At 45.0% G+C, this 26,827-nt stretch overlaps 1 pseudogene; it reads left to right on the plus strand.

Annotated features, from left to right (window-relative positions):
- Positions 1 to 11,150: 11,150 nt before the first annotated feature.
- The window catches only part of LOC101983972, a 34,392-nt pseudogene continuing 18,715 nt past the window's right edge, over positions 11,151 to 26,827 (plus strand).

The raw sequence follows: 26,827 nt of genomic DNA on the forward strand, positions 1-26,827 counted from the left end.
GAGGGCTGGTTGGCAACGCAGACCCAGGGCTCTAGTCCATGGGATAGAAGCAGAGCCAAGCGGGCAAGTTGCTTGGGGTGGAGCAGGGCCCTGGGTGGGTAGCAGTCAGCGAGCTGCTGTGAGGTAAGGAAGTTGGGTCAGATTCACTGCTTGAGAAGTTCTGGCTTGACTTTCTCCTGGTATCTTTCTATGTTCATCTCCTTCTGTCTAAGTGTGTGTTTGTGATCACATGTACTTAAGGATGTGCACATGTGTGTGGAGACCAGCGATCAATGCCATGTGTCTCGATTGCTCTCCACCTTCATTTTAAAGACAGGTCTCTCGGTCAATCTGGAGCTTACTGTGCAGGGGTGACAGCTGCCGCTGTACCCAGCCTTCTTATATGGTTCCGGGGAGCCAAACTCAGGTCTTTGTACTTGTGTGTCAGGGCAGACTCTTTACTAACCAATCCACCTCCCCAGATCTTACCCCTTCTCTTTTAAAGTGCAAACTACAAGTAGCCCAATTCCAGCATTCTGCTTCCTTGGTGAGTGACTGGCATCCGCAGAGAGGGACAAGGGCAGTGAAGCAGACGGTATGGTGATAAAGGGCCAGGACGAGGTGAGAGAAGCGTTCTGATGGCGAGGATCAATCATCAGCTGCAGTGGCATTTCATTTGAATTCTAATAAATAAACTTACCTGAAGATCAGAGATTTAAACAGCCCCACTGGCCAGCCTTACAGACCAGGCAGTGGTAACATACACCTTTAATCCCAGTAGCCACACTAGTTGTCATAGAAACCGGATGGTGCATTGCCTCTAATCCTAGTGGTGCACGCCTTTAATCCCAGTCCTAGAGAGGAATATAAGATGGGAGGAGACAGTTCAGAGTCTCAGTCTCATTCTGAGATTCTTGGAGGCAGGACTGTTGTCATTTCGGACTGAGGTAAGAGCAAGTGGCTGGCTGTGGTTTTTCTGATCTTCAGGTTGAACCCCAGTTTCTCTCTCGGAGTTTTTATTCATTGTGCTTGAAGTGGTGCTACAATGTGATGCTTTCAGCAATTTGAAGAAACACACACACACACGCACACACACACTGCCTTCTTTGGTGAATTGGTGAATAGAACAGGAGCATATCATGTGAGCCAGAGTGAGCTTGGAAAACGTGCGGATCAGGACAAAGACTCTTCTAAAAGTGCCAAGCCTGGGAAGCCCGAGGCTGGCAAGGACTGCTTGGATGGTGCTGAGGACTGCCCCTCTCAGGGCCTTGGCTGCCATGGCTGTTGGCTTCTTCCAAGAACTCATCACTGGGGACCTTTTGTGTCCATGTTGGCAGGTAGGACCAGCTATAGAAGAAACCTGCTCTGGAGGCTGAGGTCACTTTGAACAAATGGCTACAGTGTTTATAGAAATGCCAGCCTGTTCCAGGAACATTGGGGCCAGTGCAGAAGGACAGCCATTTGAGTGACCTGGCATTCACCAACAGTCACTAGCTAAGTTTCTTCTGTGTGGCAGCCTATGAGAGGCCGGGGAAGCGATGGGGGTGAGGGAGGTAATAGTCCTTGACTTCAAAGAGGAGACAGACTAGTAAACAACTATTCCAGAACAGTATGGGCATTCAGGGAGGCACAAGGTGGGTGGGACATCTACCTCTGACCTGGGCATCCATGCACACTTTCTGGCAAGACTCTTGATAATTCGCTGAACTCAGGAAAAGCATTCGTGTTCCCCAAAACCAGGTCAAAAAGCTCTCTGAACAGAAACTTGGTACAGAAAGCCCTTATGGTCCTTTGAATCTCAGGCATTAGGGATGTCCTTGGTGTTTTAGGGAACAGCTCACCCCTATCAGGGTATCACCAGTGTCACACACTAGGGCAGGCATATTCATGAATCCAGGCGACTGTGCTGTTGCAGTCTCTGGCTTAGTGACCATGTCTAGTATCATGTCGGTCCACTGGTAGGGTTAGCAGGTAGATTCAGCATCTAACTGCCTGGCTGTCAAGGTTGACACGGGAGCCATGGAGCAATGCCACCCTCAGTCTCCAGGAAGTAAGGGACGTCCACGAGGGAGTTTGGAAGTAGACAAAGGCACACTGCTGTCTACTCTTGTGTGTCAGCACAGCCTCGGTCCAACTCCTTCCTCTCTCCTTGTTGCGCTCAAAGAATTCCAGGGTTACTAATCTGAGAGGTCAAAGTACAGCTCACTGAGGCCCAGTGGACTGCTGGGTGATAAGCTGGGGAGTTGCTGCACTTCAAAGGCCTCCACCCATTGCACTTTCTCTTTCCTGCTTCCTGCTTTGATCCTGGGAAGGTCTAAGTCTCTCTTTGCCATGCTTTTGTTTCCTGCCTGGATACAGTGGTCAGATCCAGGCCAGGCTTCCTCCTTAGCACTGGACTGGCTGTGTCTCCCAACCCCTAAATAAGAATCTTAGGGAGTGAGCTAGCTTAGGATCCTTTTGGCATAAGTACCTGCATGTGCTATCCTCGGGTTTAGATTTAGGAGGGGAGTGAAGGACCCCATTTAGACTCTCATTCAGTCATCCACCCTTTCGCCAGCTTCTGCATGTGAGTGTCTGCTATTGACAGGCTCGTAACAAATGGCGTTTAAAAATCTGTACCCTTTCACTCCTCCTTATATGGGATCTCAAGGGGTAGGGGATGATTGGCAGGGTGGCATTTTAGCCTTCCTGGGGCCTTGGCTATAATACCATTATGATATTGGTAATTCTTCTGGAACATTAGCTCCAGCCTCTAATGGTCCCCTATAGAGGGAAAGCCAAGCTTTGTGCTTATGGGTTTGTTGGATCAAGCCCAAAGTCCTTGGGCTCTTCCTAGACATATTGGCCCAGGTTCAGAAAACAGCAGTGAACAGACAGACTGGGCAATTCATGGCTCTGGGTGAAAGTACCAGCCAGGTCTCAGCCTTCCAGGGGGAGAAGGCTGTGCCAGGTACTCCTCCTTACCTGAGCAGTGGTACATCATGGCAGGAATCTGGCAAGGTTTGCTTTAAGGAGGCTGAAGCCAACTGGTCCCTGGTAGGAAAATGCCTGTGGAGGAGAGAGAATGCTGAGCTCTTCTTTGGAATGATCTTGAAGGGATTTTATTTTAGATAAATCCTGACTCAAAAAAAAAAAAAAGAAAGAAAGAAAGAAAAATGTCATGGTGAATAGTCTCCAAAAATGTCCACGCCTCACGTCTCATACCTGGGACTTGTGCATGTGCTGTCACATGAAAAAAGGAACTTTGTAGAACAGTTGTAGGTATTAAAACACTTTTCATTTCTAAAAATGTTCTTGAGTATTCTGGATTATTCAGATGAATTCAGTGTAATCAGATGGCGCCTAGAATCTGGGATGTTCCTTGGTGTTTGTGTGCTTGTGCGCTCTCTCTCTCTCTCTCTCTCTCTCTCTCTCTCTCTCTCTCTCTCTCTCTTTCTCTCCTCTTCCTTCTCTACTTCCTCCTTCTTATAACAGAGTCTTGCCTCAAAGTCCAAACTGGTCTCAAATTTACAACACCCTCCCCCATTGGCCTTCCAACTACTGGGATTACAGGTCTGTGTCACCACACCCTGTAGCTATCTGTGTTTTCTTAAAGACCTGTTAGGTGGGATTCTAAAAGACAAACTGAGGAGCCAGGGACAGAGCCCAGTGGTGAAGCATCTGTCTCGTATTCACTAGGTCATCCGGTTCAATGCCCAGCACTGAGAAAACAATCCACAGTCTTCCCGGCCCCGAAACTGGGTAGTCTCTTATACTCTGTGGACAAGGGACTGCCTCTTGCTTATCCATCGTTTTCATAGGTGACATTTGTGACAGCCCTGGTCTCCACCTGCAGATAGTTGGCTTTCTGAGTGAGGTAACCCCTCAGCTGCCTGAAGCCTTCTGAGTGAAAAGAGTAGTCCAGGCACAGGGCATAGATAGGTCTGTGTGGCATAGATAGAAACAGCATGCCCCATGCCTCAAAGAAGGGTTGTGCCAACCAAGCATAGCTGTACCGCTAGAGTCTATGGACCGAGATGTCAGCTGAAAAACCTCTGAGTCCTACAATTGGGTTCTATAGAATGATACCAACTCATGAACACGCATGTTCTTACTTACATGTGATTTAAACATTATCCTCAGGGAAGTGGAGAATATATCATGGTTATCAAAGCCCGACTGATAAGCAGGCACAGGGTATGGCTGGATTGATGTGGGAATGATTTCTTATTAATAAAGAAACTGCCTAGGCCCATTTCATAGGCCAAGGCCCCTTGATAGGCCAACCCTTAGGTAGGCGGAGAAAGCAGAACAGGATGCTGGGAGAAAGAAGTTGAGTCAGTGAGTCGCCATGGTTCCCGCACTCCAGACAGACGCAGGTTAAGATCATTCCTGGTAAGCCAGCTTGTGTGCTACAAAGATTAATAGAAATGGGTTAGATCAATATGTAAGAGCTAGCCAATAAGAGGCTGAAACTAATGGGTCAGGCAGTGATTAAAAGAATACAGTTTCCGTGTAATTATTTCGGGTCATAAGCTAAGCTAGCCATGCAGGCGGCCGGGTGCTGGGGACGCAGCTCCGCCGCTCTTATTTCAACACTGGATAAGAAGGGTAACTTTCAACCTTCTGTGACCTAGTGGGGTAACAATAACTGACAGCAATGAGTTGAACATTTCAAGGTGGCTTCTAGGATTCTGAATGGTCCCAAACACAGAAAGACAATGTCTGTCCAAAGAGCTGGTTATGCCAATGGCCCTGATCTGATCTTTACACAGAGTATTAAAATGTCACACTGGACACCATGAATATGTACCACTGATATGTATCTATTAAGAATCAAAATATATTTCAAAAAATAAAGCCATTGGGTTTAAGTAAAGAATTGCATCAACTCTGAGGTGCAGAAACAGCCAAGGCAAAGCCTGAGCCACCTTGGATACCAGTAATCTAGGTGGACAGAGGATGTGGGTTTTTTGTTTTGTTTTGTTTTCTCTGTTTGTTTTAGTTGGTGTATTCTTTGTAAAAAGAGGAGCAAATTCATTGGATGAACTGGGGAATGTCACTTACCCTGCTTGGCCCCAAAATGATCAGCCTACTCAGAAGATGTAAGACATGAACTCTTCCCATTCAAAGAGGCTGTCCCGGGTGGTAGGAGTAGTGACAATTGGGAAGGAAACGAAGGCCAATTTAACCAACTCTCTTTGGCAAATTGATAAATTTAGCAGGGGCAATCATGTTTAGACTTTAGCCATTCAGTTTAAGTCGTAAAAGAGAGCTCAGATAGTGACGAGAATGACAAAAGGGACGGGGATCCCCCTCATAGGAATTTAAGCAAATGGCAGACCCAGACAGAACTAGCATCAATTGCCGGCAAGAAGATAAAAACTCAGCATGGAACCTATGCAAAAAAGTATCTACAAAGAAGGGCACGGTGGGAAGAGGATGGATGAAGAGAATTCTTCAGAAGAATGGCAAAGCCTTGGACTGGCAAGGGGCTGGGGTTCAGGCTTTCATGCTCTACAGGTGGTGGATAAATTGATCTAGTCCCTTTCTCAAGTGCTCAGGGATGATAGAAATGATCATGTTACATGAACAGACCTTTGACCCCGCAACCTCATCTCTCATCATTTCCCCAAGGCAATAATTGACAAAGCATAGGAAAAAAAAAAAGATTTCCCTTTCCATTTTCTTGTATCGTAGTGAAAGTTGGGTCATCAATAGCATTAAATCATCCGTTAAAGAAACGATGGTACAGGAGCACACCACATGCTGATGCCGGTCCGATGACGTGGGCACTCACTGGTGACACTTGGGATGAAGCACATAAGAGAGATAACGGAGCAGCAGGGTTCCTTTGTGTGCTGTGTTAATAGGTGCACATCCAGAAGCATCCGGGCTCATGCTCACCCTAACAAGTGGACTTGCTTCACTCTTTGTACTTTTCTGTGTGATCACAATATTTGTAATGAATACAAATCTTTAAAAAGAACCGAGCTGTTTCCAAACTACAGAAAGAAGAAGAATGTGGTAGAAGGACTGCATAATCTACAGGATATTAGGGATCCAGCCTTGACAAATTGGGGTGTGTCGGTTGCTGTCGAAACCAGGAGCAATGATAACAGTATCTGTTAAACATTTTCATCGAAAACATAAATGAATGATTTTTATAGGGATATATACGGTATTGTCTTTTTATGTTTCATGAAACTAATCTGAATACGGAATTGTTGTGGGGTTTGGGTGACTGTCCGGTAGCCAGCTGCTTCTGTCATTTCTTGCACTTTTTAGAAGTCACTTGCTTGCACTTCCTGCTTGCTCAGGTAACATGATTTTCCTTGTCAAGTCTTTGATGGGGTTGTAGCCTAGATAGTCACAGCTACTACTCTCTCATAACTTAGCTAAGACATTTTAACTACAAGACTTAGACTCCTCAGGATAGGACAGCTATTGAAATAAACTCTGTTATTTGCTAGTTACCTTAGACTGGACATTTAGCATGTGTTTCTTGCTTGATTTTGTTCATATTGATTGTATTTCTATTTTTGTGTTTATTTTTTTCCCTTTTTTCCTGGACGATATTTGATATTTGTTCTTATTGTCTTGTATTAGGTTTAGAACCCTCTTATTTAGACAAAAGGGGAAGTGTTATAGGAATCCATTCAATTAATAGTTTTTAGGGATACCAGACTTAGGGGTGTGGTCTTCTGTCTGCAGATATGTTGGCTTTTAAGAGAGAGAGAAGGGGCTCACTCACTCTCTTGGGTGGTGACAGGCAATCTGGTCGCAGTCCCCAGCACCCACAGAACAGAAGACCACAGTGGCTCCCTACCTTGTTGTTCATGAGCTTTATTTAGAGCTCTCATGGTTTTACTTACCCATGTTTACATGGAATCTTACTAAATCTTTCTCTTGAATATTTTGTACTGATTTTTTAAAATTCACCTTTACCAAATAAGCAATTGTATTAATCAGGCTTCTCTAGGGGAAACCAAACCAATAGAAGAAATATATTTTTATTATAGATAGATATGTAGATGACATAGATAGATAGATAGACAGACAGACAGACTGACAGATGATAGGACATTAATTAGATTGGCCTACAGGACATGAGTTGGGTAGACCAACAATGGCCATCTGAACCTTGGAGAAGCTGAGAACCCAGTAGCATCTTCTTTGTTTGTTTGTTTGTTTTTTAAGACAAGGTTTCTCTATGCAGCTTTGGACTCTGTCCTTTACTCTGTGGAGCAGGATGGCCTTGAACTCACAGAGATCTGCCTGCCTCCACCTGTTGCCCTCACACCCTTGCTTACCCCCCCCCCCAGGTCCGTCTTAGGCTGTCAAAACCATATGCTCGTCAGTTATAAGACAAAGGGGGGTGCTTCCACCCCTTAACTTGTGGCACTAGTTTAGAGGATCCACGTGATGATAAGTTGATTGTCGATTTGACAGGATTTACAATCACCCACGAGACAAGTCTGTGAAGGAGTTTCTAGACTGGATGAACTAAGGTGGGAAGACCTACTCAAAAGGTGAGTGGCCCCACTCCATGGCTGAGGTCTCAGACCAAAGAAAAATGAAAAAGCAAGCTGAGCACCAGCATCCTTCACTCCCCCTTTCTGACTGCAGTGTGGCTGGCTGCCTCATAGGCCTAGTGCCTTGCCTTCCCTGTCGCGATGGACTACAGTGTAGAGGCATTTCATTTGCATTTTAATAAATAAAGCTTGCCTGGGGATCGGGAGAGTAAAACAGCCACACTGGCCAGCCTTGCAGACCAAGCAGCAATGACACACACCTTTAATCCCAGTACCCACACCAGCTTGTCATAGAAACCGGGCAGCAGTGATGCACACTAGAGAGGAATATAAGACGGGAGGAGACAGCTCTCAGTCTCAGTCTCATTCTGAGATTCCTGGACGCAGGGTCGCCATTTCAGACTGAGGTAGAGGTAAGAGCCAGTGGCTGACAGTTTTGCTTTTCTGACCTTCAGGTTGAACCCCGGTTTCTCTCTCTGAGTTTTTATTAATCGTGCTTCACTACAGCCCCCTGAACTTGGAGCCAGAATAAACCCTTTCTCCCTTAAGGTACTTTTGCCAGACATTTGTGTCTAACAACAAGAAGAGTCATTAATACAGTCACCAAGGAGAGCTGCTCATCCCCCTCCATCCCTCAGAAGGGGCAGCACCTTTTGGTAGGGACCCAGATCTAAGAGGATCTGAAGGGAAGACAGGGCTGCCTTCGCCTGTCTGCCTTCCAGGGAAGCCCTTCCCATTTAAAGTCACCTTCTTTCTGTGGCCAGCGCTGCTGGAGACTGGTTGAAGCAGGTCTGAGGGGAGGATACCCAGCTGTATATGGAGTTGCCTTTATCTGAAAACAGTGGGATGGCTTGCAATTCTTCTAACAATTTACTTTTTAGTTAAATACCTGAATACAGGTGTGTGTGCTCCTGTGCAGGTGTCCCTGGAAGCCAGAGACATCAGATTCCCTGGAACTGGGGTTACAGGTGGTTGTGAGTCACCCAGCATGGGTGCTGAGAACTGAACTTGGGTCCCCTGGAAGATGAGCACATACCTTAACCACGGAGCCACCCCTCTCTTTACAGGCTCCTATCTCAAGAGATCTCAAGGCCTCCAGACACAGATTTCCAGGAGAGCAGGTGTAGATTTAAAGGAGCTCTCCTGTTGCAAATATTTTTGAGGGAGGTTATCAGCTATTTTAATCTCTAAACAAACAAATCTTAATACATATTCTTTGGCTGGAGTTGGAGGTCGGGGGAGAACCCTTGCCTCACACTGGTAAGGCCTTATAGGCCGTCCTTAGTCTAACCAAAGACAAATAGCAAATACTCTTTAATATAAGTAAATACACAGAAAGAGAAAACAAAGAAAAAGAAAACTTATCCATAACCCCATGTAATCACAATGTTTTGATCTTTTTGCCCTGGTTGTCCTAGAACTTGCTCTATAGTGCAGGTTAGCCTCAAACTCAAGAGATCTGCTTGCCTCTGCCTCTCAAAGGCTGATATTAAAGGAGCATGCCACCATACTCGATTGTTTGGATGTTTTAACTCATCCGCTGTTTGGTATTTCTAAGGTCATGCTGTTTATACACTATTATGGCCTGCTTTCTGAATGGCCTATCATGATCTCAGAAGCAATTTCCCTTGATACCAAAAATTATTTGTAAGTAAACTTTTAGTGGTTATATAATTTCAAGTGTTTATTTAAACATCACAATGTAGTTTTTAATATTTATTTTTACCTTGCTTTTCAGTGCTTTCTTTTTACATGTGTATATGTGTGTTCATGTGTATACCATGTGTGTGCAGTTGCTCACAGAGGCCAGGAGAGGGTGTTGCATCTTTTGGAACTGGAGTCACAAGTGATTGTGAGCCACCTGCAGCCCCTAATTTTAGCTTCATCTATGTGTCTGTGTATACATATGTTGCACGTGTAAAAGGCTACAGGAGGACCTTAGATCCCCAGGAGCTGGAGTGTCAGACAGTTGTGAGATACCTGACAAGGGTACTGGGAACAAAATTTTGGTTACTCTGGAGGAGCAGCAAGTACTCTAAAGCATTAATCTATCTCTCTAATACTTAGATTTCAAAATGGAAAAAAAATTGTTGTGTGGATCGGCAATATTTTTCTGGAAACTAAAGACAGAGATGCAGCCAGACCTCAGGGTTAAACTGGGAGGAGCTACTGAAACAAGGCGTGAGGAAGCCAAAGTGGTAACACTTTGTATCTATTTCTTTCTCTGCCTCTCCATCTCTTTTCACATGTTGGCTTTTGCAAAATTACATGCCATAGGCCTCTCCTGAGCATATGAAACCAGGGAGTCCAAAAGGATACTGATCTCTTATCGTTCTTGCCAGAAGACATTCTGATTGGACCAGTTTCAATCAGGTGTTGACCCTGGTTGTTAGCCTGAGGAGGACCAGGATAATCTGTCTTTCCTATTAAGTGGGGAAGATGAAGCCAATGAAGGCTAAACAGTGAGGGAGCCCCCAGACTACTGGGGACAGAATACATCTTCTCAGAATACATGGCATTCCACCACATACCAAGCTGGTTTTGCCTATTACGTTTTAAACAGTGTGTTCAAGCTGATCCTGTATTGGAAGCGAGGGCTGATACATTGCCTCATCCTGCCTCCCTAGAGCATGCTAGTCCTGGGTCTTACACAGCCAGGGAGCTGACTTGCACTTACATACCCATGGTTTTTGGGGGAATAATGGAAATGACTCTCCTGGTTAGCCAGGGCCAGATGGCAGGCCATCTTAGCCCCAAGCAGGGAGCTTCCTGCATAGAACTCTCCTCTCTGGGCAAAGCTTCAACTTGTCCACAATATGAGAACTTTTTCATTCAGTGGGATTAATGGCTGGTAAATTTTCACAAAGGAGAGGAAATACATCTTCCCGTCGTGAATAACCAGTGTGTTGCAGGGGTCCTTGTGGCGGAAATAAGGCTTGGGTATTGTAAGCGCTGGATGGTTTTTATGGTCATTAGTGACATTCATAATTATGCATGTGTCGATTGCACATTTTATGGTCTGAGTAAATTGCCTGCAGGGGTCAAGAAGGCATATTTCCTTAGGATTACATGAGTGGGAAGGTCCATTATCAGAGAGTTTTATCTTCTTCTAAAGCATTAATTGTTGGTCGCCCACTTGGTGGTACGATCAGAAATGAACCAAAACCCTGTGTATTTATGTGCTCCTGGGGGTGGTTCCCTTAGTCTCACCAGCTCACAAAGAGCCTTGAGGGAACTTGGGTCAGTGGTCCTTCCTGGGGTCTGGAGTTGAGGCTGCATTACATAACCATCTGTGCTATGCTGATGTGTACATGTGAGCAGTAAGGCTATTTCCTGCTTCATTCAGGAAGGGTTTCTTCCAGGCCCCCACACCATATAAAACTCCTTTCAGGGGCACGGAGGAGTAATAGGGAAGGAGGGATAAGTGGGGAGAAGGATGGGAGGTTGGACAGAGGGGAGACTTGTGGGAAGGGACAACTAACACTGTCTGAAAATGCCATTTTATAGAGTTCCTCTGTGCACTCATGTGCATGTGTGCAAGCGTGCGTGTGTACATGTGTGTTTTAAATGCTCATATAAAAGTGCATACTTGGAGTCACCCTTCACAGGGAAAAAACGCTCCTCTCAGAAGCCATAGGTTACCAAACGAAAAGCACAATGACCCGTGTCGTTTATCTGCCCTTGGATAACAAGGTAACAAGGTCAGTGGTGTCCAGGGTCCCCACAAAACAGGACGAGCTGCTGCCAGTGTTCTTGGTTGCCCACCAGAGTATGACGGCAAGATCTTATCATTGAGGACAGTACATTCTTTGGTCACATGGAGAAATCAAATTGGTACTGACCAGGAAGCTCCCTCCCTGCTGACCAGTGTTCATAGTACCAGAGGCTGCTGGGAGAAAAAGGTCACCAACAGTTTCTCCCAGATATGAATCCTGTGAACTACAATTATGACCATGGCATGATAAGTCCATGGGTTCAAAAATGGCATGAGTGTTACGTGGGTCTCTTTGATACTGTTCTATTGCTTACAGTTTCAGAGGTGAGAGTCCATGACCCTCATGGCAACAGACTGGCAGGAATGGCATTGGAGCAGCAGCTGAAAGCTTATGACGTGATCCACAAGTTGGCAGCAGAGAAAGAGAAAGCCAGTGCTCTTAACTGCTGAGCCACTTCTCCAGTCCTAGGCATCATCATCATCATCATCATCATCATCATCATCATCATCATAATAACAACAACAACAACAACAACAATAATAATAATAATAATAATAATTTGAAAACCTCGTGGTGACTGTATTGTGAAGCCAAGGTTGAAAGCTGCCTTCCAATTCCCTGGTACCTAACGTTAAAACCTGTGGTTCATGACCACACTGATCATGGCTTGTTCCAGCTCAACTCTTCTGAGTGTAGCTATGAGTGAGGGTACCCATGGGTGTACCTGAGCTGCAGACTGCCTGTTCTCAGCAAAGGCAGAACATCCAGTGGAAGTTCACCCCAGCCCTCCACCGTATATCCAAAGAATCTGGAAGGTTCCACCCCAAGCCTTTTCCCCCATCTCTCTCCAAACCCTGGCACATCTCAGAAAGCCTGCCAAATGATGACCCCTCCCCCAGAGATGCCCAAGACCACTCCCACAGAATATTTAAAACTGTCACCCCCCAGAAAACAGACATATGGTTTTCTGGTCTCTCTTTCCAGTTTCCTCTCTGGGAGGCTGGAAAATCATTTGGGAGTATTTTATCCACTAAACCTGAGCTTTCTCTAATTTGGTTTGATTTGGTCTTAGATTTGCTGTGTGGGTGGAGAGGCTTGTTGAGGTACAAAAACTTTTCAATAGAGACAAATTTGCAAAAATTAAAGTCCATAAAATGAAGTGGAACTGTAAAAGTCTTCATATCTTTAACACCTTTAATACTAGACATACATGGCATAGCATTATAAAATTATAAAATAATGCTAATAACATAGAGTAGTAAAGAGTAAGCATTAAGGACATGGTAGCCTATGGGAAAGTCTATCACAGGAATCGTGGTCATTAACTATGGGGTTTTGTTTTGTCAGTTTGGGTTTTTGGCTTTTGTTTGTTTGTTTTTGTTTTTGTTTTTTTGTAGACAGGGTTTCATATGCTATGTAGTCCTGATTGGCCTGGAACTTGCTTTGTAGACTCAGGGTTGGGGTAGTGGTGGGGTGGGGGGTGGCTCATATTTGAGATTGGCCTGCCTCTGCCTCTCAAGGGCTGGAATGAACAGCATGCTCCACCATGCCTGTTTAGTAACTATATTTTTAAAGTACTACATCATGATGGAATAGCTGCTTTCTTTTTATTTGCTTTTTTTTTTCTTTTAGAGCAGGGCTCTCCTCAGAGAACGCATTCATATGCGATATCTGCCCAGTGTTGCTTGTTCTGCAGTTCTGTGATTCCAGATTACAGACGTGGGGGGCGGGGAGGATATTACTATGAACTCTCCCCATCTTCCCATTCACGCATCTGCCTGGTTCTGGAAACTGACTAATCCATTCTGCACTCACTCACTGGAGCACAGGCCTGAGCTGTCAAAACAAGAGGGCCCCAAGCACCAGTTCCTAGAATGTCCTTGCTGGAGGCCAGGAGCCCAGGAGAGAGGTCTTTTCTCTGTTATCTCCTAGATAAGCACCTGCCTGGAGGCTTCTGTGGCTGTGTGACTGACACTCACTGGGAGGAGCACCTGGACACCTGGCTGGGACACCTGTAGAGAACAACTCACCTCCTCCCCATGCCTCACCCAGGTTAGGCCCATAAATCCTTTAAAAGGCCCCAGCTCGGTGGCACCCCACTTCTGGGACACCCCCTCTCCTTCTCCTTCTTAAGTTGCCACCTATAAATCTAGAATAAATTACTCTCTAAAACCAATCCTCTGTAGTCTGTCAGTTTCATCCTGCAAACTCCCGAGAACACGGAAGCCACTGGTTTAGGGGGCTTTGGTGGCCACGGAGTTTCCTGAGAGAGGCTCCGTGGTTCTCAGAGACATCCCACTGTTCCTGGACCAGTGGAGCTCCCATTGTGCTTCTAATTATTTTCAAGGCAGCCGGTGACATCCCTGGCTTCTTCAGACAAACATGGCTCTTGCTCATTAACAGCACCCGGGACGCTGGCAGTTGGCAACAGTGCAGTGCACACAAATAATGCGTTCTGAGGAACAACACTGTGGTGGAAGGTGGTAGAGGAAGACCCCAATGCCAACCTGGTCCCCAAATGTAATTGTACACACACACAAACACAGACACTACCATATAAATGCCCTAAATAGACAAAGATTAGTTTTTCATTGTTGCCATAGCACATGGTCAATTTCTTCCCAGAATTCAGCTTCTGATACCTTTCATATAGCTTTTTTTTAAAATGGGAATTTTAATTTTCAGGATTCAAAGTTATGGAATTCAAGATGATAACTCTATGGATTGTGACAGTATCACAAGTCAGTACTCCGCCCAAAGCAAGGCTGAGTAGTCAATGAGTCTTTAAACAAAACATGCTTTATGAGCTGTTCAATAGCAGGTTCTATATGGACCATCAGGTAGACACAGGGACTACTGCAGGTGGACTTGACTCTGCTTTGAATACCAGGAAAAATGGGAATGAATATCAAAAAAGAATAGTATGGGTTCAGTGGGTGGAGAGTTACGAATACCAACTATAAGAAAGTTTCTGGCTGCCCTGACCAAAGAGGATTCTTATCCGTCATGGGCTGGGAGAGTTAGCGAACTGACTAGATACGAAGGATGGATGTTCTAACTCAGCAGGATTCTTAGTAAAATTAAACGATACTGGGTTGACCAGAAGGCCAGACCTGCACAGGGTTTGGTCAAGGAGAGGCTCTGATAGTCAATTCTAAGACTTGGTCTGAAGCTTCCAGAAAAAAACCATCTCCTCTTTCCTGATCTGGTGCTGGCAGACTGAAGGTCTCTGACAGGTTTCTGAGGTCTCCACGGGAAGGTGCTAGACCTGGAAGCTAAGCCGTCACAAGGAGAGCAGAGTGCTGGAAAGGCCCAGTGGGGTAGGTGGGGCACTGACATTCAGCCTTGCTCAAAGCCAGATGCCTCTGAATTTTGGTATTCTTGTACCAATTTGTTGCAGGTTTTTTTATAATCAAGTATGATGTGAGTTTGTCATTTGCATCTATGACAGGTTTAGCCATTATTAGAATATTTTTTCAAACCTTAAAAACAGACTCCTATGGATGTAAGATTTTCTTTTTTCTCTTCCATCAGTTCTGCCTGAAAACAATGCTATAAACAATTTGATGCCCAGAAAGGGCCATATTTCAAACTTAGGGCTGCCTCTACACATAAGTCTCCCAGACTCACTGTGAGGCCTACAGAATAAAAACAAGGATTCTATGTGCTATTGCTGCTATATTTTTTTAAATTAATTAATCTACTGTTCAGAAAAGCTGCCTGCTGCACCTCCGTCTGAACAGTGAGAGGAAACACCCTGTGTTCTCCTTAGATATGCAAATTGCCAAGCCTTCAGCCCTGGGAAAAAGGCTGTGGCAAAGCCAGATGACAGAACTCCCATTGTCCCCACCTCTCCATCCCCACCCCTTCATTCACCTCCCAATACCCATCATTCCATCCACTCCACTCTTTTACCCTTCCATCCCCGCCAGGACCACCACCAGCAGCAGCACCACATACACACATGTTCCTTGGCAGTGTTTGAGTACTGAGACAATCTGAAGAAAGCATTCAGAGTCCGTGGGAGAAATGACCTGATTGCCTAACTTCTTCCCTCTCAGATCTAGGGCTCTTCCTCAAGAAGAGTAAGAAGAACCGTGAAATGAAGACACTGTGAGAGTAGAAAGGGACCAGTAGGCTGCCCTGTACAGAACCATTGTTTAGGTTTAAGACACAAGACATGCAGGAGTCTTTTGCATCCAGGTGGAAGTGAAAATTTCCTCTTCCTAAATCAGCTATATGTCTTCCCAGTCATAATGTTGGCCATAATAACAGCAGGAGGAGGAGTGACAATGATTCCTAAATAATGTGTGTGTGTGTGTGTGTGTGTGTATGTGTGTGTGTGTGAGAGAGAGACAGAGACAGAGAGACAGAGAGAGGGAGGAAGGGAGTTGGGTGTTTTCTCCTATTGTTCTCTACCTTATTCTTTGAGACAGGGTAGTCTCCCACTGACCCCAGAGCTAGCTGACTGGTAGATCTGACTTGTCAACAAGTTTCAAGAATTTACCTCCTATCTCTACCCCTATCCAGTGCTGTGGACACAGATACGACAGATAGACCACCACACCAGGCTTTTACATGGTTGCTGAGGATCTGAACACACATCTGTATGATTGTGTGGCAAGTACTTTACTGACTGAACCATCTGCCCAGCCCCACCTATGGTTATTAAGGGAGTATACAAACACAGTTACACTGCCTCCTTTAATGATCCCATCACTCTGAGATTGGCACTGTTTTTATGCCTGATTTATAGATGGCAAACCTGAATAGAGATTCCACACTTTGGTCAGGATCCAGACCCCACACTCTCCAGTACTCTCAGTCATCATCCTGCAGACAGCCTGATGGGGCTTCTTGCCCTCCATCTGTGCCTCTCCCTGGTGGGGAGTCTCTGATAAACCAGCCTGCCTCCATATTGGGTTTGAAAGACATCTTATAGTAAAGAAAAGTAAGTTCATTCTTATTTATAATTAAATCTGTTTCTCAAAGACTGAGCTATGCCCTGTTTGTAACCTTAACTACAAATGGTTCCAGGGAAAAGCAACCATGCCCTTGTTTCAAAAGGTTGTTATGACCACCTTGTTACGATCACAATGTTGTTATGACTACTTTGTTATGACCACCTTGCAACCATTTCTTTGTTTCAGGAGGTTGTTATGACAACTTGTTATGCTTATGTTCTGCTTCTTTAACCCACCTACTTGCCTGCCAAATTTTCCATTTGGAAACCCTTAAGCTCTAAAAACCCTTACCTTCCCCATTTCAAATGCTGATCTCTTGAGCCTCAATTTAGGGAGAGACAGCCTGTGTACATGAATAAAAAAGCTCCCATTAATAAATTTGGCTATGATCTGAGTCGATGGTCTTTCTCCTCACATCACTGGAGCACACTTGAGAAAATGAGGATCACTAAGTGTAAGGATCTCGATTGGTGGGGAATTGAAAACCACTCTACTGGAGAAACCAGAAGCCAGGATCCCCTGTACTTCAGGCAGCCATTCTATCCTGCAAGCCATAGATCAGCCCTAGCTTGGGAAGACCTGACTGAAAAGTCCAATCCCTCAGGAAAACAAACCATAAATACTGACAGTACATGGAAATTCCTAGACAATTAAAGATTTTGGTAGAGGAAGACAGGCTGCAGAGAGAAGCACAGGCGTTCTTGGTAATAAAAGCATACGATTGGTCTCTGGCTATTTGGACAGACTAAGCTCTGCTGTTTTAACAGGTAACACCAGAATCTCTGTGGTTCACTGTGGAGATGCTTGCTTCCTATGCAAAATCAACTGTGGATTCAGGCGACTGGGCAGCCATCCCCTGTGCACCGACCCAGCGCCCTGAGCTCCTGGCAGCTCTTGGCCCTGCCATTAACACAAGGCCATTTCCAAGATTGCCGCCACAGGAAAAGAGGGCATTAAAAGTCCTCGCTTCATCATTTAATGTTGCAGTCCACAAGCGAAGCATGTCACATTCATCACAGCCCAGTGACCAGAGCTGGTCCTATAGCTCTGCCTAACTGCTGGAAGACAGAAAAAGCACACCCCCTACCCCCCGCCGTGCCCAAGGAAGAGTGTAAATGGGTGGGGGGGGCACTGTTAGTCTCCCCCACAGAAACTCTTCTATTCCACGTGACAGACTCAGCAGGGAAGAGCGAGGATGTGGAGAGCAGAGCCCAGAGAAGGGAAAAAACAGAAGAGAAGAAAAAAAAGATAAAGGCCTAGGGGAAATTTATAGAAAGAAATGGGAGCTAACCTAAAGCAAGAAGGCTTTGGAAGGCTGGACACGGTGGCCCACTCCGGTGATCTCAGCATTTAGGACAAGAGGATTACCATACATGTGAGGCTAGCCTGGGTTCTAGAGTAAGTCCCTGTCTCCAAGAGAAGATTCCAAGTGGCAGTTGCTAAATTCACAAAGCACATCACTTCCTTTTATTTTTTGTTGTGTTTGACTGTGGTCTCAGTCCTTGAGCGTCTATCTACTATGGGATGGTGAACCCATCTTCCTGGCCCTGTGACTTGGTAAGAACAATGACCCCAGTGGAAATCAGCAAATGTCACAACTCAGGGTTTGGGTCACATTTGTTGGTCTGCCTGTGAGCAGCCTGCTTTTCTTGGTCTCTCGAAACTAGCCGGGCGGTGGTGGTGCACGCCTTTAATCCCAGCACTCGGGAGGCAGAGGCAGGCGGATCTCTGTGAGTTCGAGACCAGCCTGGTCTACAAGAGCTAGTTCCAGGACAGGCTCCAAAGCCACAGAGAAACCCTGTCTCGAAAAACCAAAAAAAAAAAAAAAAAAAAAAAAAACTGGGAGTCACGGGGAGGCTGATGTGTGCTGACTTCTCCGAGAATTTAGGGAGTATAGATATGTGAGCACTTCCGCCCTGAATCCCTACGGGAAGGGGTTGCTGAGCCCACATCCCTAAACCACAGCATTTTGCAAGTACAGGCATTCCTTTCCACGTCTGCAAGGCATGGCCCTCACCCCCAGGCCTACATCACTGTTTGGTTCCCAGGAGCCAAAAGCTGGAGCTGAATAGTGATTATCACCTGCCAGGAGCCCATAGACAGGGAGGACCGCCTGCGGCCTGTAGCTCCTGGTAACAGGGAGACCCTTCTGGGAGCCATCCTTGTCCTGGCCCCACAATACCACTGTGGTGGTGCCTCTTTCTTTCTTGAAGTGTTTCTGGGTCTCTAAGGTAGAAGCTGCCAGAACCGAAGCCAGGGCTGGCAGCGCAAACTGTGGGAGTCCCGGGTGTATTTGGCCAACACAGAATCTAGCTATGAGAGCACACGAGGCTTGCTTTTATAGCTGCTGTAAAAGTTCTCCTTACAGGGGCTATTCCATTTTCTCCTCGAGTCCTGGGCCCTCTCTCCTCCCCCTCTGAACCCAGATCAGCCATTACTGGCCACTTACCCTCCAGTGTTCAGGGCCCCTTTTAAAGCTCTATTAGATGTCGGAATGGTTTATGGATCTCCATGCTGCTGACGCTGTGGACTGCATTACTCTAAGAGCTGGGCCGTCGAGTGGAATAGCAGAGAGGGAAGTTGGAGAGGACAGCGTGTGGGTTTACTTTTTAATGCGGGACTGTATCACTCCAAATGGATGGGGCTGCCACGCCAGCAGTTTTTATTTCTTTATAGGTCTCTGATTTTTTAAAAATCAATTAGCATGTTTTTAGTTATATTAACCCCACATAGCCCTTAGGATCTTTGGTCTTTTGGAATCCCTCTCTTCCAGTGGCCAATTAACCTTGCTCCAGCTTCCATGATGTGCTGTGGAAAATTTACTGCCCTACTCAGAATTCCTGAGGGATCCCAAGGGCCTTCCTAGTTTGCCTGACTGGCTCGCTTCAAATGTCTGACTCCTCAGAATTTGTCAGTTTTCTATTGTCCTCTGTCCTTAGAGTAAACATCTCCCATTCTTTATTTTCTAAGGCTCAAATAGCATAGGATTTTCCACATGTCAGTTTTCCTTTTTTTTCCCTAAAGGTTTGGGAATTACTGAGGCCAATAGGACAATAAGAAGCAAGAAGGCAGTACAGTAGAATTTCAGGACGCTCGGATCCTCGGATGGTCCAGGCCTGGACCATACACCACCGTGTGCGGCCTATCTCAGTGGCCATCAACTATCTACAATCTGACTACAATCTGACTTTAAGCCTGACCTATGGCCTCTCAAGCCTTGGCTGTGCGTTAGCTTAAGTTTATTCCAATCCCATCAAAGAGGTCCCAGAGTGTCACTTTTTTGAAGAGAGCCTTCCTAACTAGCTAGCAATTGGTCCGCCCTTAGTGACTCCCTATTATTGGACACTGTTTACATGTTCCACGTATATTAGTTACTTTTTTGGTCATTGTGACAAAAGCCTTACAGGAGAGACTTGAAGAAGGGAGGGTCTCTTCCGGCTCAGAGTTTGAGGGTACCATCTATCACCACAGCAGGGCAGGCACTGGTGGCAGCTGGTCCTGCGGCGTCCACAGTCAAGAAGCACAGAGAGATGAACGCTGGTGCTCAGATCACTTTCTTATTCACTCCAGGACCCCAGCCCAGGGAATGGTGCTGCTCACATTTAGGGTGAGTCTTCCCACTTCAACCTAACCTAGAAAGTCCTTCACAGACATAGCCAGAAGTTTGTCTCCTAGGCAGTTTTACATCCTGTCAAGTTGACTGTCATTCTTAACCATCGCACAGTATTGCCTAAAGCTACCCACAGTGACTGACTGAGGTCCTCAGTGTGGCTCCCTAACTCCAAAACATTTCTCTCTGGGGGGGGTGGGGCAGGCACTTTTCTGTTCTATTTCCTCTTGTAACTATGCACTGTGGGTGAAAAATGTGTGAGGGTTAAATGTCAAAGAATGATGGCAACAAATTCATACCCACCCCAATAGCACAGCAATCAACTTTCACTGGTGGGTCCTGGGAAGATCCCGCAGGACCACCTTACAGAGGCATCTGTCTCTTAGCCAGAGATACAAGTGTTCAGCTAATCCTATGTGGGCAGGCTGGGAGAAGATGATGAGCGGGGGTCTCCAACCATTTGTACTGGTTTTCATATCTCACCACAAACACGAGACATGTGGAATCCTGGCACTCAAGGGATCTGCTGTGCCCATGAGTGGTACTGGCACCAGAGAGGTCAGCGCCGTCTGGGAGTAGAACCTCAGGTAAGCATGGCTCAATTGATGAGTCCCTGAATTCATAAAAAGGGGTGGGCAAACCTTGGACATTTCCCTTAGACGCCTGGGACTGGTTTTTAAACAGTCACCAGAAACAAGCAGCAGAAACCCAAAGACATACAGTCAGCGTCCTCCACAGGCACCCCCAGATCACTGCTTTCTTGGGGTCACCATTCTCTATAGCTAGAATATAAGGTATAATAAGAAAACACCAGAAATGCTCTTTCCCCCAGGAATACTGACAGACTCTGCTAATGAAAGGGAATTGCATTATTTCTCTGCAGGGTTCCCAGGCCTTGCTTTCCTGGGGACCCCCATCCTTGGGGGCTTCTCTGTAAGAATGAAGGGTCTGTTTCTCATTCAAGTCCTGTACTCAAGCCAGAGGAGGATGTTAAGCCCAGCAAATTAGCAGCGATTGCCCCTCTGAGCTTTGTAAATTCTACATGGCTTCTTGTTTTGCTGGTGTGGGGCTGAGGTCACTGCAGGCTCTGACAGAAATGAAAAGCCTTTATCAGCACAGCGGCTGGGGCTCCTGCCAGCAGGCTTGGGCCACAGAGCTGAGCTGGGATGTTGTTTGAGGGTGGGTTGCCAAGAATTAGACATGTGATTTGAACAACAGACTCACAAATTCAATCATCCTTTTTCAATTTTTAAAATAAGAAGTAACATTTAGGCCATAATTTATCTTTTTGGTGTTTTATTTATTAATTTTGATTGGGAGAAGTAATTTTAATTAAATGCATTCAGTGGATTTTTGAGTTATGGGAAGAGAAAAAAACGAACTTTTATTGCCAGAGGGATTTTTGTGTGCACACCCCCCCCCCACACACACACACATACACACAGAGATGTAAACACATATACGACCACAACACATCAAACAGCAAGATGTCATTTAGGGCAAAAAGTCACTTTATAAGCTATAAGAAAATACTATTTGAAACAATAAGAAAGCAGCAGTTTCCATATCCTTAAACATTTCCCCACAGGATAATATCAAAGTATGTTAGAACATCTAGAAACTTAGCCTTTTATTCCATGGGTCACTTATGGGACCTACTATTTGCACAGCTAGGCACTATTTCTACAGAGTAGTAAAAGAATAATGTGGACCCAAAGAAGCTGGAAACCCCAAGGGCCATGCAGGGAACTGCATCAGATATTACGTAAGAGGTCGTAGGAGGAAAAGACTTGGGCTGCGTTTACAGAAAGAATGGCTAGAAGTTTCCCATATCCACGGAATGACAAAGAAAACTCAGTCCTTATAAAAAATGTCATCGATTGATGGGGAAAAAATTAGAACAGGTCTGGGATGTGGCTCAATTGGTGGAGTGCCTTTTCCGTATGCAAGAAACCCTGCATTTGACCCCAGCTCTACATAAAACGGGGTACCATGGTACACGGCTGCAATTGAGGCAGAGAATCAGAAGTTCAATATCATCCTCAGCTAATAGTAACCTTGAGACCAGCCTGAGTTAAGTGAGACTCTTTCCAAAATAAAAATAAGAACAATAATAATAATAATATATTGTGTTTTAAATATAAAATTATGTTAATTTATATTTAATATAATTTATCATCATCATTACTATAGCATTTGTTGAATGAATGAATGAATGAATGAATGAATGAATGAAGAGTCAAAACCCTGGATGATGCAGTGAGATATCCATATAACATCTTTGCTTGCTAGAATACGCCACTCCTTGATACAAATAAATGATATGATTTCTCAGAAGGGTCCCAGGAAGATCTATGCCAACAAGAGACTTCTCTAACTACTCAGACATGAATTCTTGCCAGGTGTTTAAAACCATAGAGAGAAAATCTGGGGAGGGGCAGAAATCCAGAATCCTGAACTTAGAAATCACTTGGGTGGAGATGAGTGTGTTCGCACACACTGTTAATGCCAGCATTTGGGAGGCAGAGCAAGCAGATCTCTCTCAGTTCCAGGCCAGCCAGGGCTACACAGTAAGGCCTTGTCTCAAAAAAAAAAAAATCATTTGGATGGAAAAATGTCAGGTAGAAACAAAGTCACGGCTAGTCAACCATACATCATGCTTCAGTGTGTAAGAGAAAAGATTCATGAGAAGTAAAGCCATGGACAACCAGTCCAGCAATAATTCATTCCCTGCATCCAAAGCATGTTCTAGGCATGGTTGACAATTTTGTCAGCTATACTTTGAAGGCAAAGGTTTTGTGTCGATCATTCAGTTTTTCTCTTCTGTGTTCTCTGCTCTTAATGAATTGACAAACTATGGGAAACAGTATTAGTTGCCAGTGACTGCTATAACAAAAGACTATAAACTTAATGGCTCAACCTAACAGTGTTTTTGGTTTTGCATTTGATAAGTTTGAAGTCAAACTGTCAGCAGGACCTCATTCCCCTTAAATGGAGCCAGGAGGGAATCCGTTTAGCATTTTTGGAGCCTCTGGTACTGCCCAGCAATGCTGAGTGTCTCTTGTAGACACATCCAGTATCTGTCTCTATGTTTACATCAGTTCTCTGTATGTCTGACCTAATTGTGGAAGCCAGAGGTCAACATGGAATATCTCCCTCAAGCACTGCCCACGGCCTTTCTCGAAACAGTCTCTCACTGAACCAGCAGCTCACCAGTTTGTCTAGTCTGGCTGGCCTCTGAGCGCCAGAGATCAGCTGTCTCTGTCCCCCAGGCTGGACTCACACACACAGACCAATACTTGCTACCACACTCAGCTTTATGAAGCGGGAACGGGGATAGAAACTCAGATCTTCGCACTTATGCGTTAATCCTTTGCCTCCTGAGAACATCAGATCCCTAGGACCTGTAGCTACAAAGCATTATGAGCTTCCGTGTAGGTACTGGGAACTGAACCCAGGTCCTCTGGAAGAGCAAGTAGTATTCTTCACCACTGAGCCATCTCTCTAAAGTCTTCTTATATAGTTTTTAAAGCGTCTTCAGAGTTTGTCTGCTGAATGGACTCCATTTTACCGAGACTGAAACCCATGGTCGTTTGACTGTGAAATTGTTCAACTCTGTCTGCCCAGACCTCCCTCCCCATCCCCATCCCAGGAAGGGAAAGCTTTAGCAGCTTGTGGGTTTTGGGGTTGTCAGAGGCTTCATTCTTCTCAAGAATAGGTGTGCAGTTGGGGGTGAGCAAAGACACTTCATGCTCCATTAGGCAGAGCGCGCTAAAGAGGAGCTGATGGAAGAAGAATTAATTACAGTTTAACAATAATAATAAAAAGCAAAACAAGAGATTGAAATAAAATGGCCAAGGGAACAAATGGGTTTCTCAGAAGAATGGTGTCTATTCACCGTGGAAAATTTATATGTAGAATAAATGCTTGGGAATTGGAACACAGAAAAGGCCATCAAAGGCCCAGGGAGGCTCCAGCAAGCTGGGGCTGCTTTTCATTGAATTGTCTCATTAGCTGTCTGGAGGTATAAATAAATTCCTCTAGTGTCTTTGTTGTCTGGCAAGATGGAAAGCAGAATGTGTCTTGTCGGGGCAGGGGGTGGAAGGCTTGGGGAAGATGGAAGTGATCCTGACAGCCCTTGGAACCCAGCAAAGGGCTGGGAAGGGGTCTGCCGGTGGGGAAAGAATGGCCAACAAGGAAGATAGCTGCTTCCTTTCATGGATGTGGCAGCCGGCTGTGGGTTGCACTGAGGGCCAGTGAGGGGCCGTGACCGCCCCCCCAGGCCGAGGAGATTAAGTCAAAGGCCAAAGGGGGCCTTTATCAAGACCACTCCATTCTGCGTGTTCTGCATAACTGTGGCTTATCCAGAGAGTAAAAGACTGAAGCCAGGAAGCCTTGCTCGGGGAGCACTCAGCCCCCGCCACAGAATGTCACACTGTAACTGTCTGCAAGGCCTTGTTCTTGAAACTTGTTACAATGAATGGAAGGACAGACATTTGTGTATAATTAACATCTCGCTAAGTAGGATTCTGGGTAGATGGCAGTTTGTGACAAGACAGTTGCTTTTTTTAAGAATAAGCAGCTTCGTTGGGATTTAATTCATATACTGTCTAACTCAGCAGATCTTTTGTGTGTAGGTGTTCATGTGTGGGCTGGTGCACATACATGTGTGTGTATGTTATGTGAGTCAGCGATCCAGTGTCTTCCTCAATCATTCTCCATCTCATTTCTGAGATAGGGTCTCTCACTAAACCTCTCGCTAAACCTCAGCTAGACTGGCTGGCCAGCAAGCCCTAGAGACTCTGCTGTCCTCGCCTCAGCACTGGGGTCCCAGACATACGCCATGCCCAGCTTTAACGCATGGTGCTAGAGACTGAGCGCAAGCCTAAGGGGCAAGCACTTCGCCAATAAAGACGTCTTTCCAGCTCCGATTCAGTGTGGTTTCTTTTTTAGTAGATTCACATATTTCCGCAACCATCACCACAATCCAGTTAGAACATTTTTATCACCCCAAAAGGGAAACACATACCTGTCAGATGTCATCCTCCACCTCCCCCCAAAAAAATTAATCTATTTTTTTGTCTCTATAAAATTGCTCATTCTGGAATTTTCATGCAATGGATCATGTAACATTTGCTCCTTTGCACCTGGCTTATTACACTCAGTAACACCCTTAGGGGTCAGCCATGTTGGTGTGTGTGGTAAAATTTCACTTCTTTTGAAATCTGCATAACATCCCATTACATAATGATATTATGTTTTCATTATCCATTCACCCATCTATTAGTGGGCATTTGAGTTACTTCTATATTTTATCTATCATGAGTAATGTTTATATAAGCATTTGGATGCAACTTTTTGTGAAAACTTATATTTTCATTTCCTTTTTCAACTTTTATTTTGTGTGTATAAGTGTTCTGCCTGCATGTATGTCTGTATACCAAATACATACCTGGTACCCGCAGAAACCTGATAAGGGCCTCAGATTCCCCAGAATGGGGGTGACAGATAGTTATGAGCTGCCATGTGGGTGCTGGCAGTTGAACCTGGGTCCTCTAGAATAGCAGTCAGTGCTCTCAGCTACTGAGCCACCTCTCCGGTCCATTCATTTATCTTTGCCCACCTAGGAACAGAACTTCCTGCTCCTATAAGAATTGTGTTTAGCATCTCAAGAAACTGACAGGCTCTTGGTCAAAATGGCAGCACTGTAATTTTTTAAATTGTCAGTTCCCTCCAGAAAAAAAAAAAAAAACAAAAAAACAGACAAAATGGTGATGTTAGCAAAGCAAAAACAAACAAACAAAACCAAAAAAAACCTCAAAACCAACAACAAAAAACCAAACTCACAGGTTCCTGCAGCTGCTGTTCTACAGGGAGGATCTTCAACTCTGAAGCATCCCCATTACCTGGTTTCTCACCTGACCTCTGGTTCAGACATTCCAGGTGTGGGATCTGGCATCTGAGAGTCAACCAGACCTCCTGGAGCTTCTGGTCCTGGCGATTCTATGGTTTGAATAACAATGAACCCCAATTAAACGGGGTGATAAAGACATGATCGCAGACTCCAAAATATACACAAGTGGGCACAAGCTATTGCTGACAGTGAGAACCTGTGATTTTTGACAATTGCCTGGGAAGAGGAAGAAGTCTGGTAGTCCTGAGAATAAACAACAGAAAAATTGCCTTCAGAATCTTGTTAGCTCAGCCAGAGAGCATCAGGCAAAAGAAGTTTCAGAGTCCAGCTTGCATATGTGTGTAAGGGGATCCCTGGAAGACGGAAGATTCCGGAAGATGGAAGATTCTGGACTCTCTAATTTTTTAAATTCAGTACTATTTTTGTTTGGGGATAAAGATCTTGAACTGACAAAATACCTTGTAGGAACAAATTTCAGCTGAGCATCCAGGGAGCACAGGAAGTGGAGTGGGGAAGAGAAGATGACACAGATGAAGGAAGAGTGGTGGAGCCCGAGGCAGAAAGCGTCCAGCCACAGGTTTTAACCTCATTTTTCCAAAGAGAAGGAGGGCTTCCAAGAGAGCGAGCACAGGAAATTTTTCCTAACTTACCTTTCTTTTTTCAAAGAACAAAAATTCCCATTGTTAAAAGTGAGCAAGAGAAAGCAACTGTTAGCCAACCTACACAAAACCACTTAAGACAAAAGAAAGGAAGGCAGAGTGTTCTTCTGGATGATGAGAAGAAAAGAAAAGAAAACACAATCAGATATATTAAATGAACTCAAAGAAATTAAGAAAATGACAAACGTGTGGGAAAAAAACACAGTAAGATGAGAAAAAGCTTAAAAAGGAAGCCATTTGACCTGAGAACCTGGTCTACAAAGTGAGTTCCAGCACAGCCAAGGCTGTTACAGAGAAACCCTGTCATGAAGAACAAAAACGAAGCAAACAAACAAAAACAAAAACAAAAAAAACAAAGTCATTTTAGAAAAAAGAGGAAAAAAAGCCTGAGAAGATAAATGGCAACTTAGAGTGGAAACTGCAGCTTACTGGACAGTCAGTCTAGCCAATCAGCAAGCTCCAAGTTGAGTG

This window comes from Microtus ochrogaster, unplaced genomic scaffold (assembly GCF_000317375.1).
Source record: "Microtus ochrogaster isolate Prairie Vole_2 unplaced genomic scaffold, MicOch1.0 UNK49, whole genome shotgun sequence".
Taxonomy (NCBI): Eukaryota; Metazoa; Chordata; class Mammalia; order Rodentia; family Cricetidae; genus Microtus; species Microtus ochrogaster.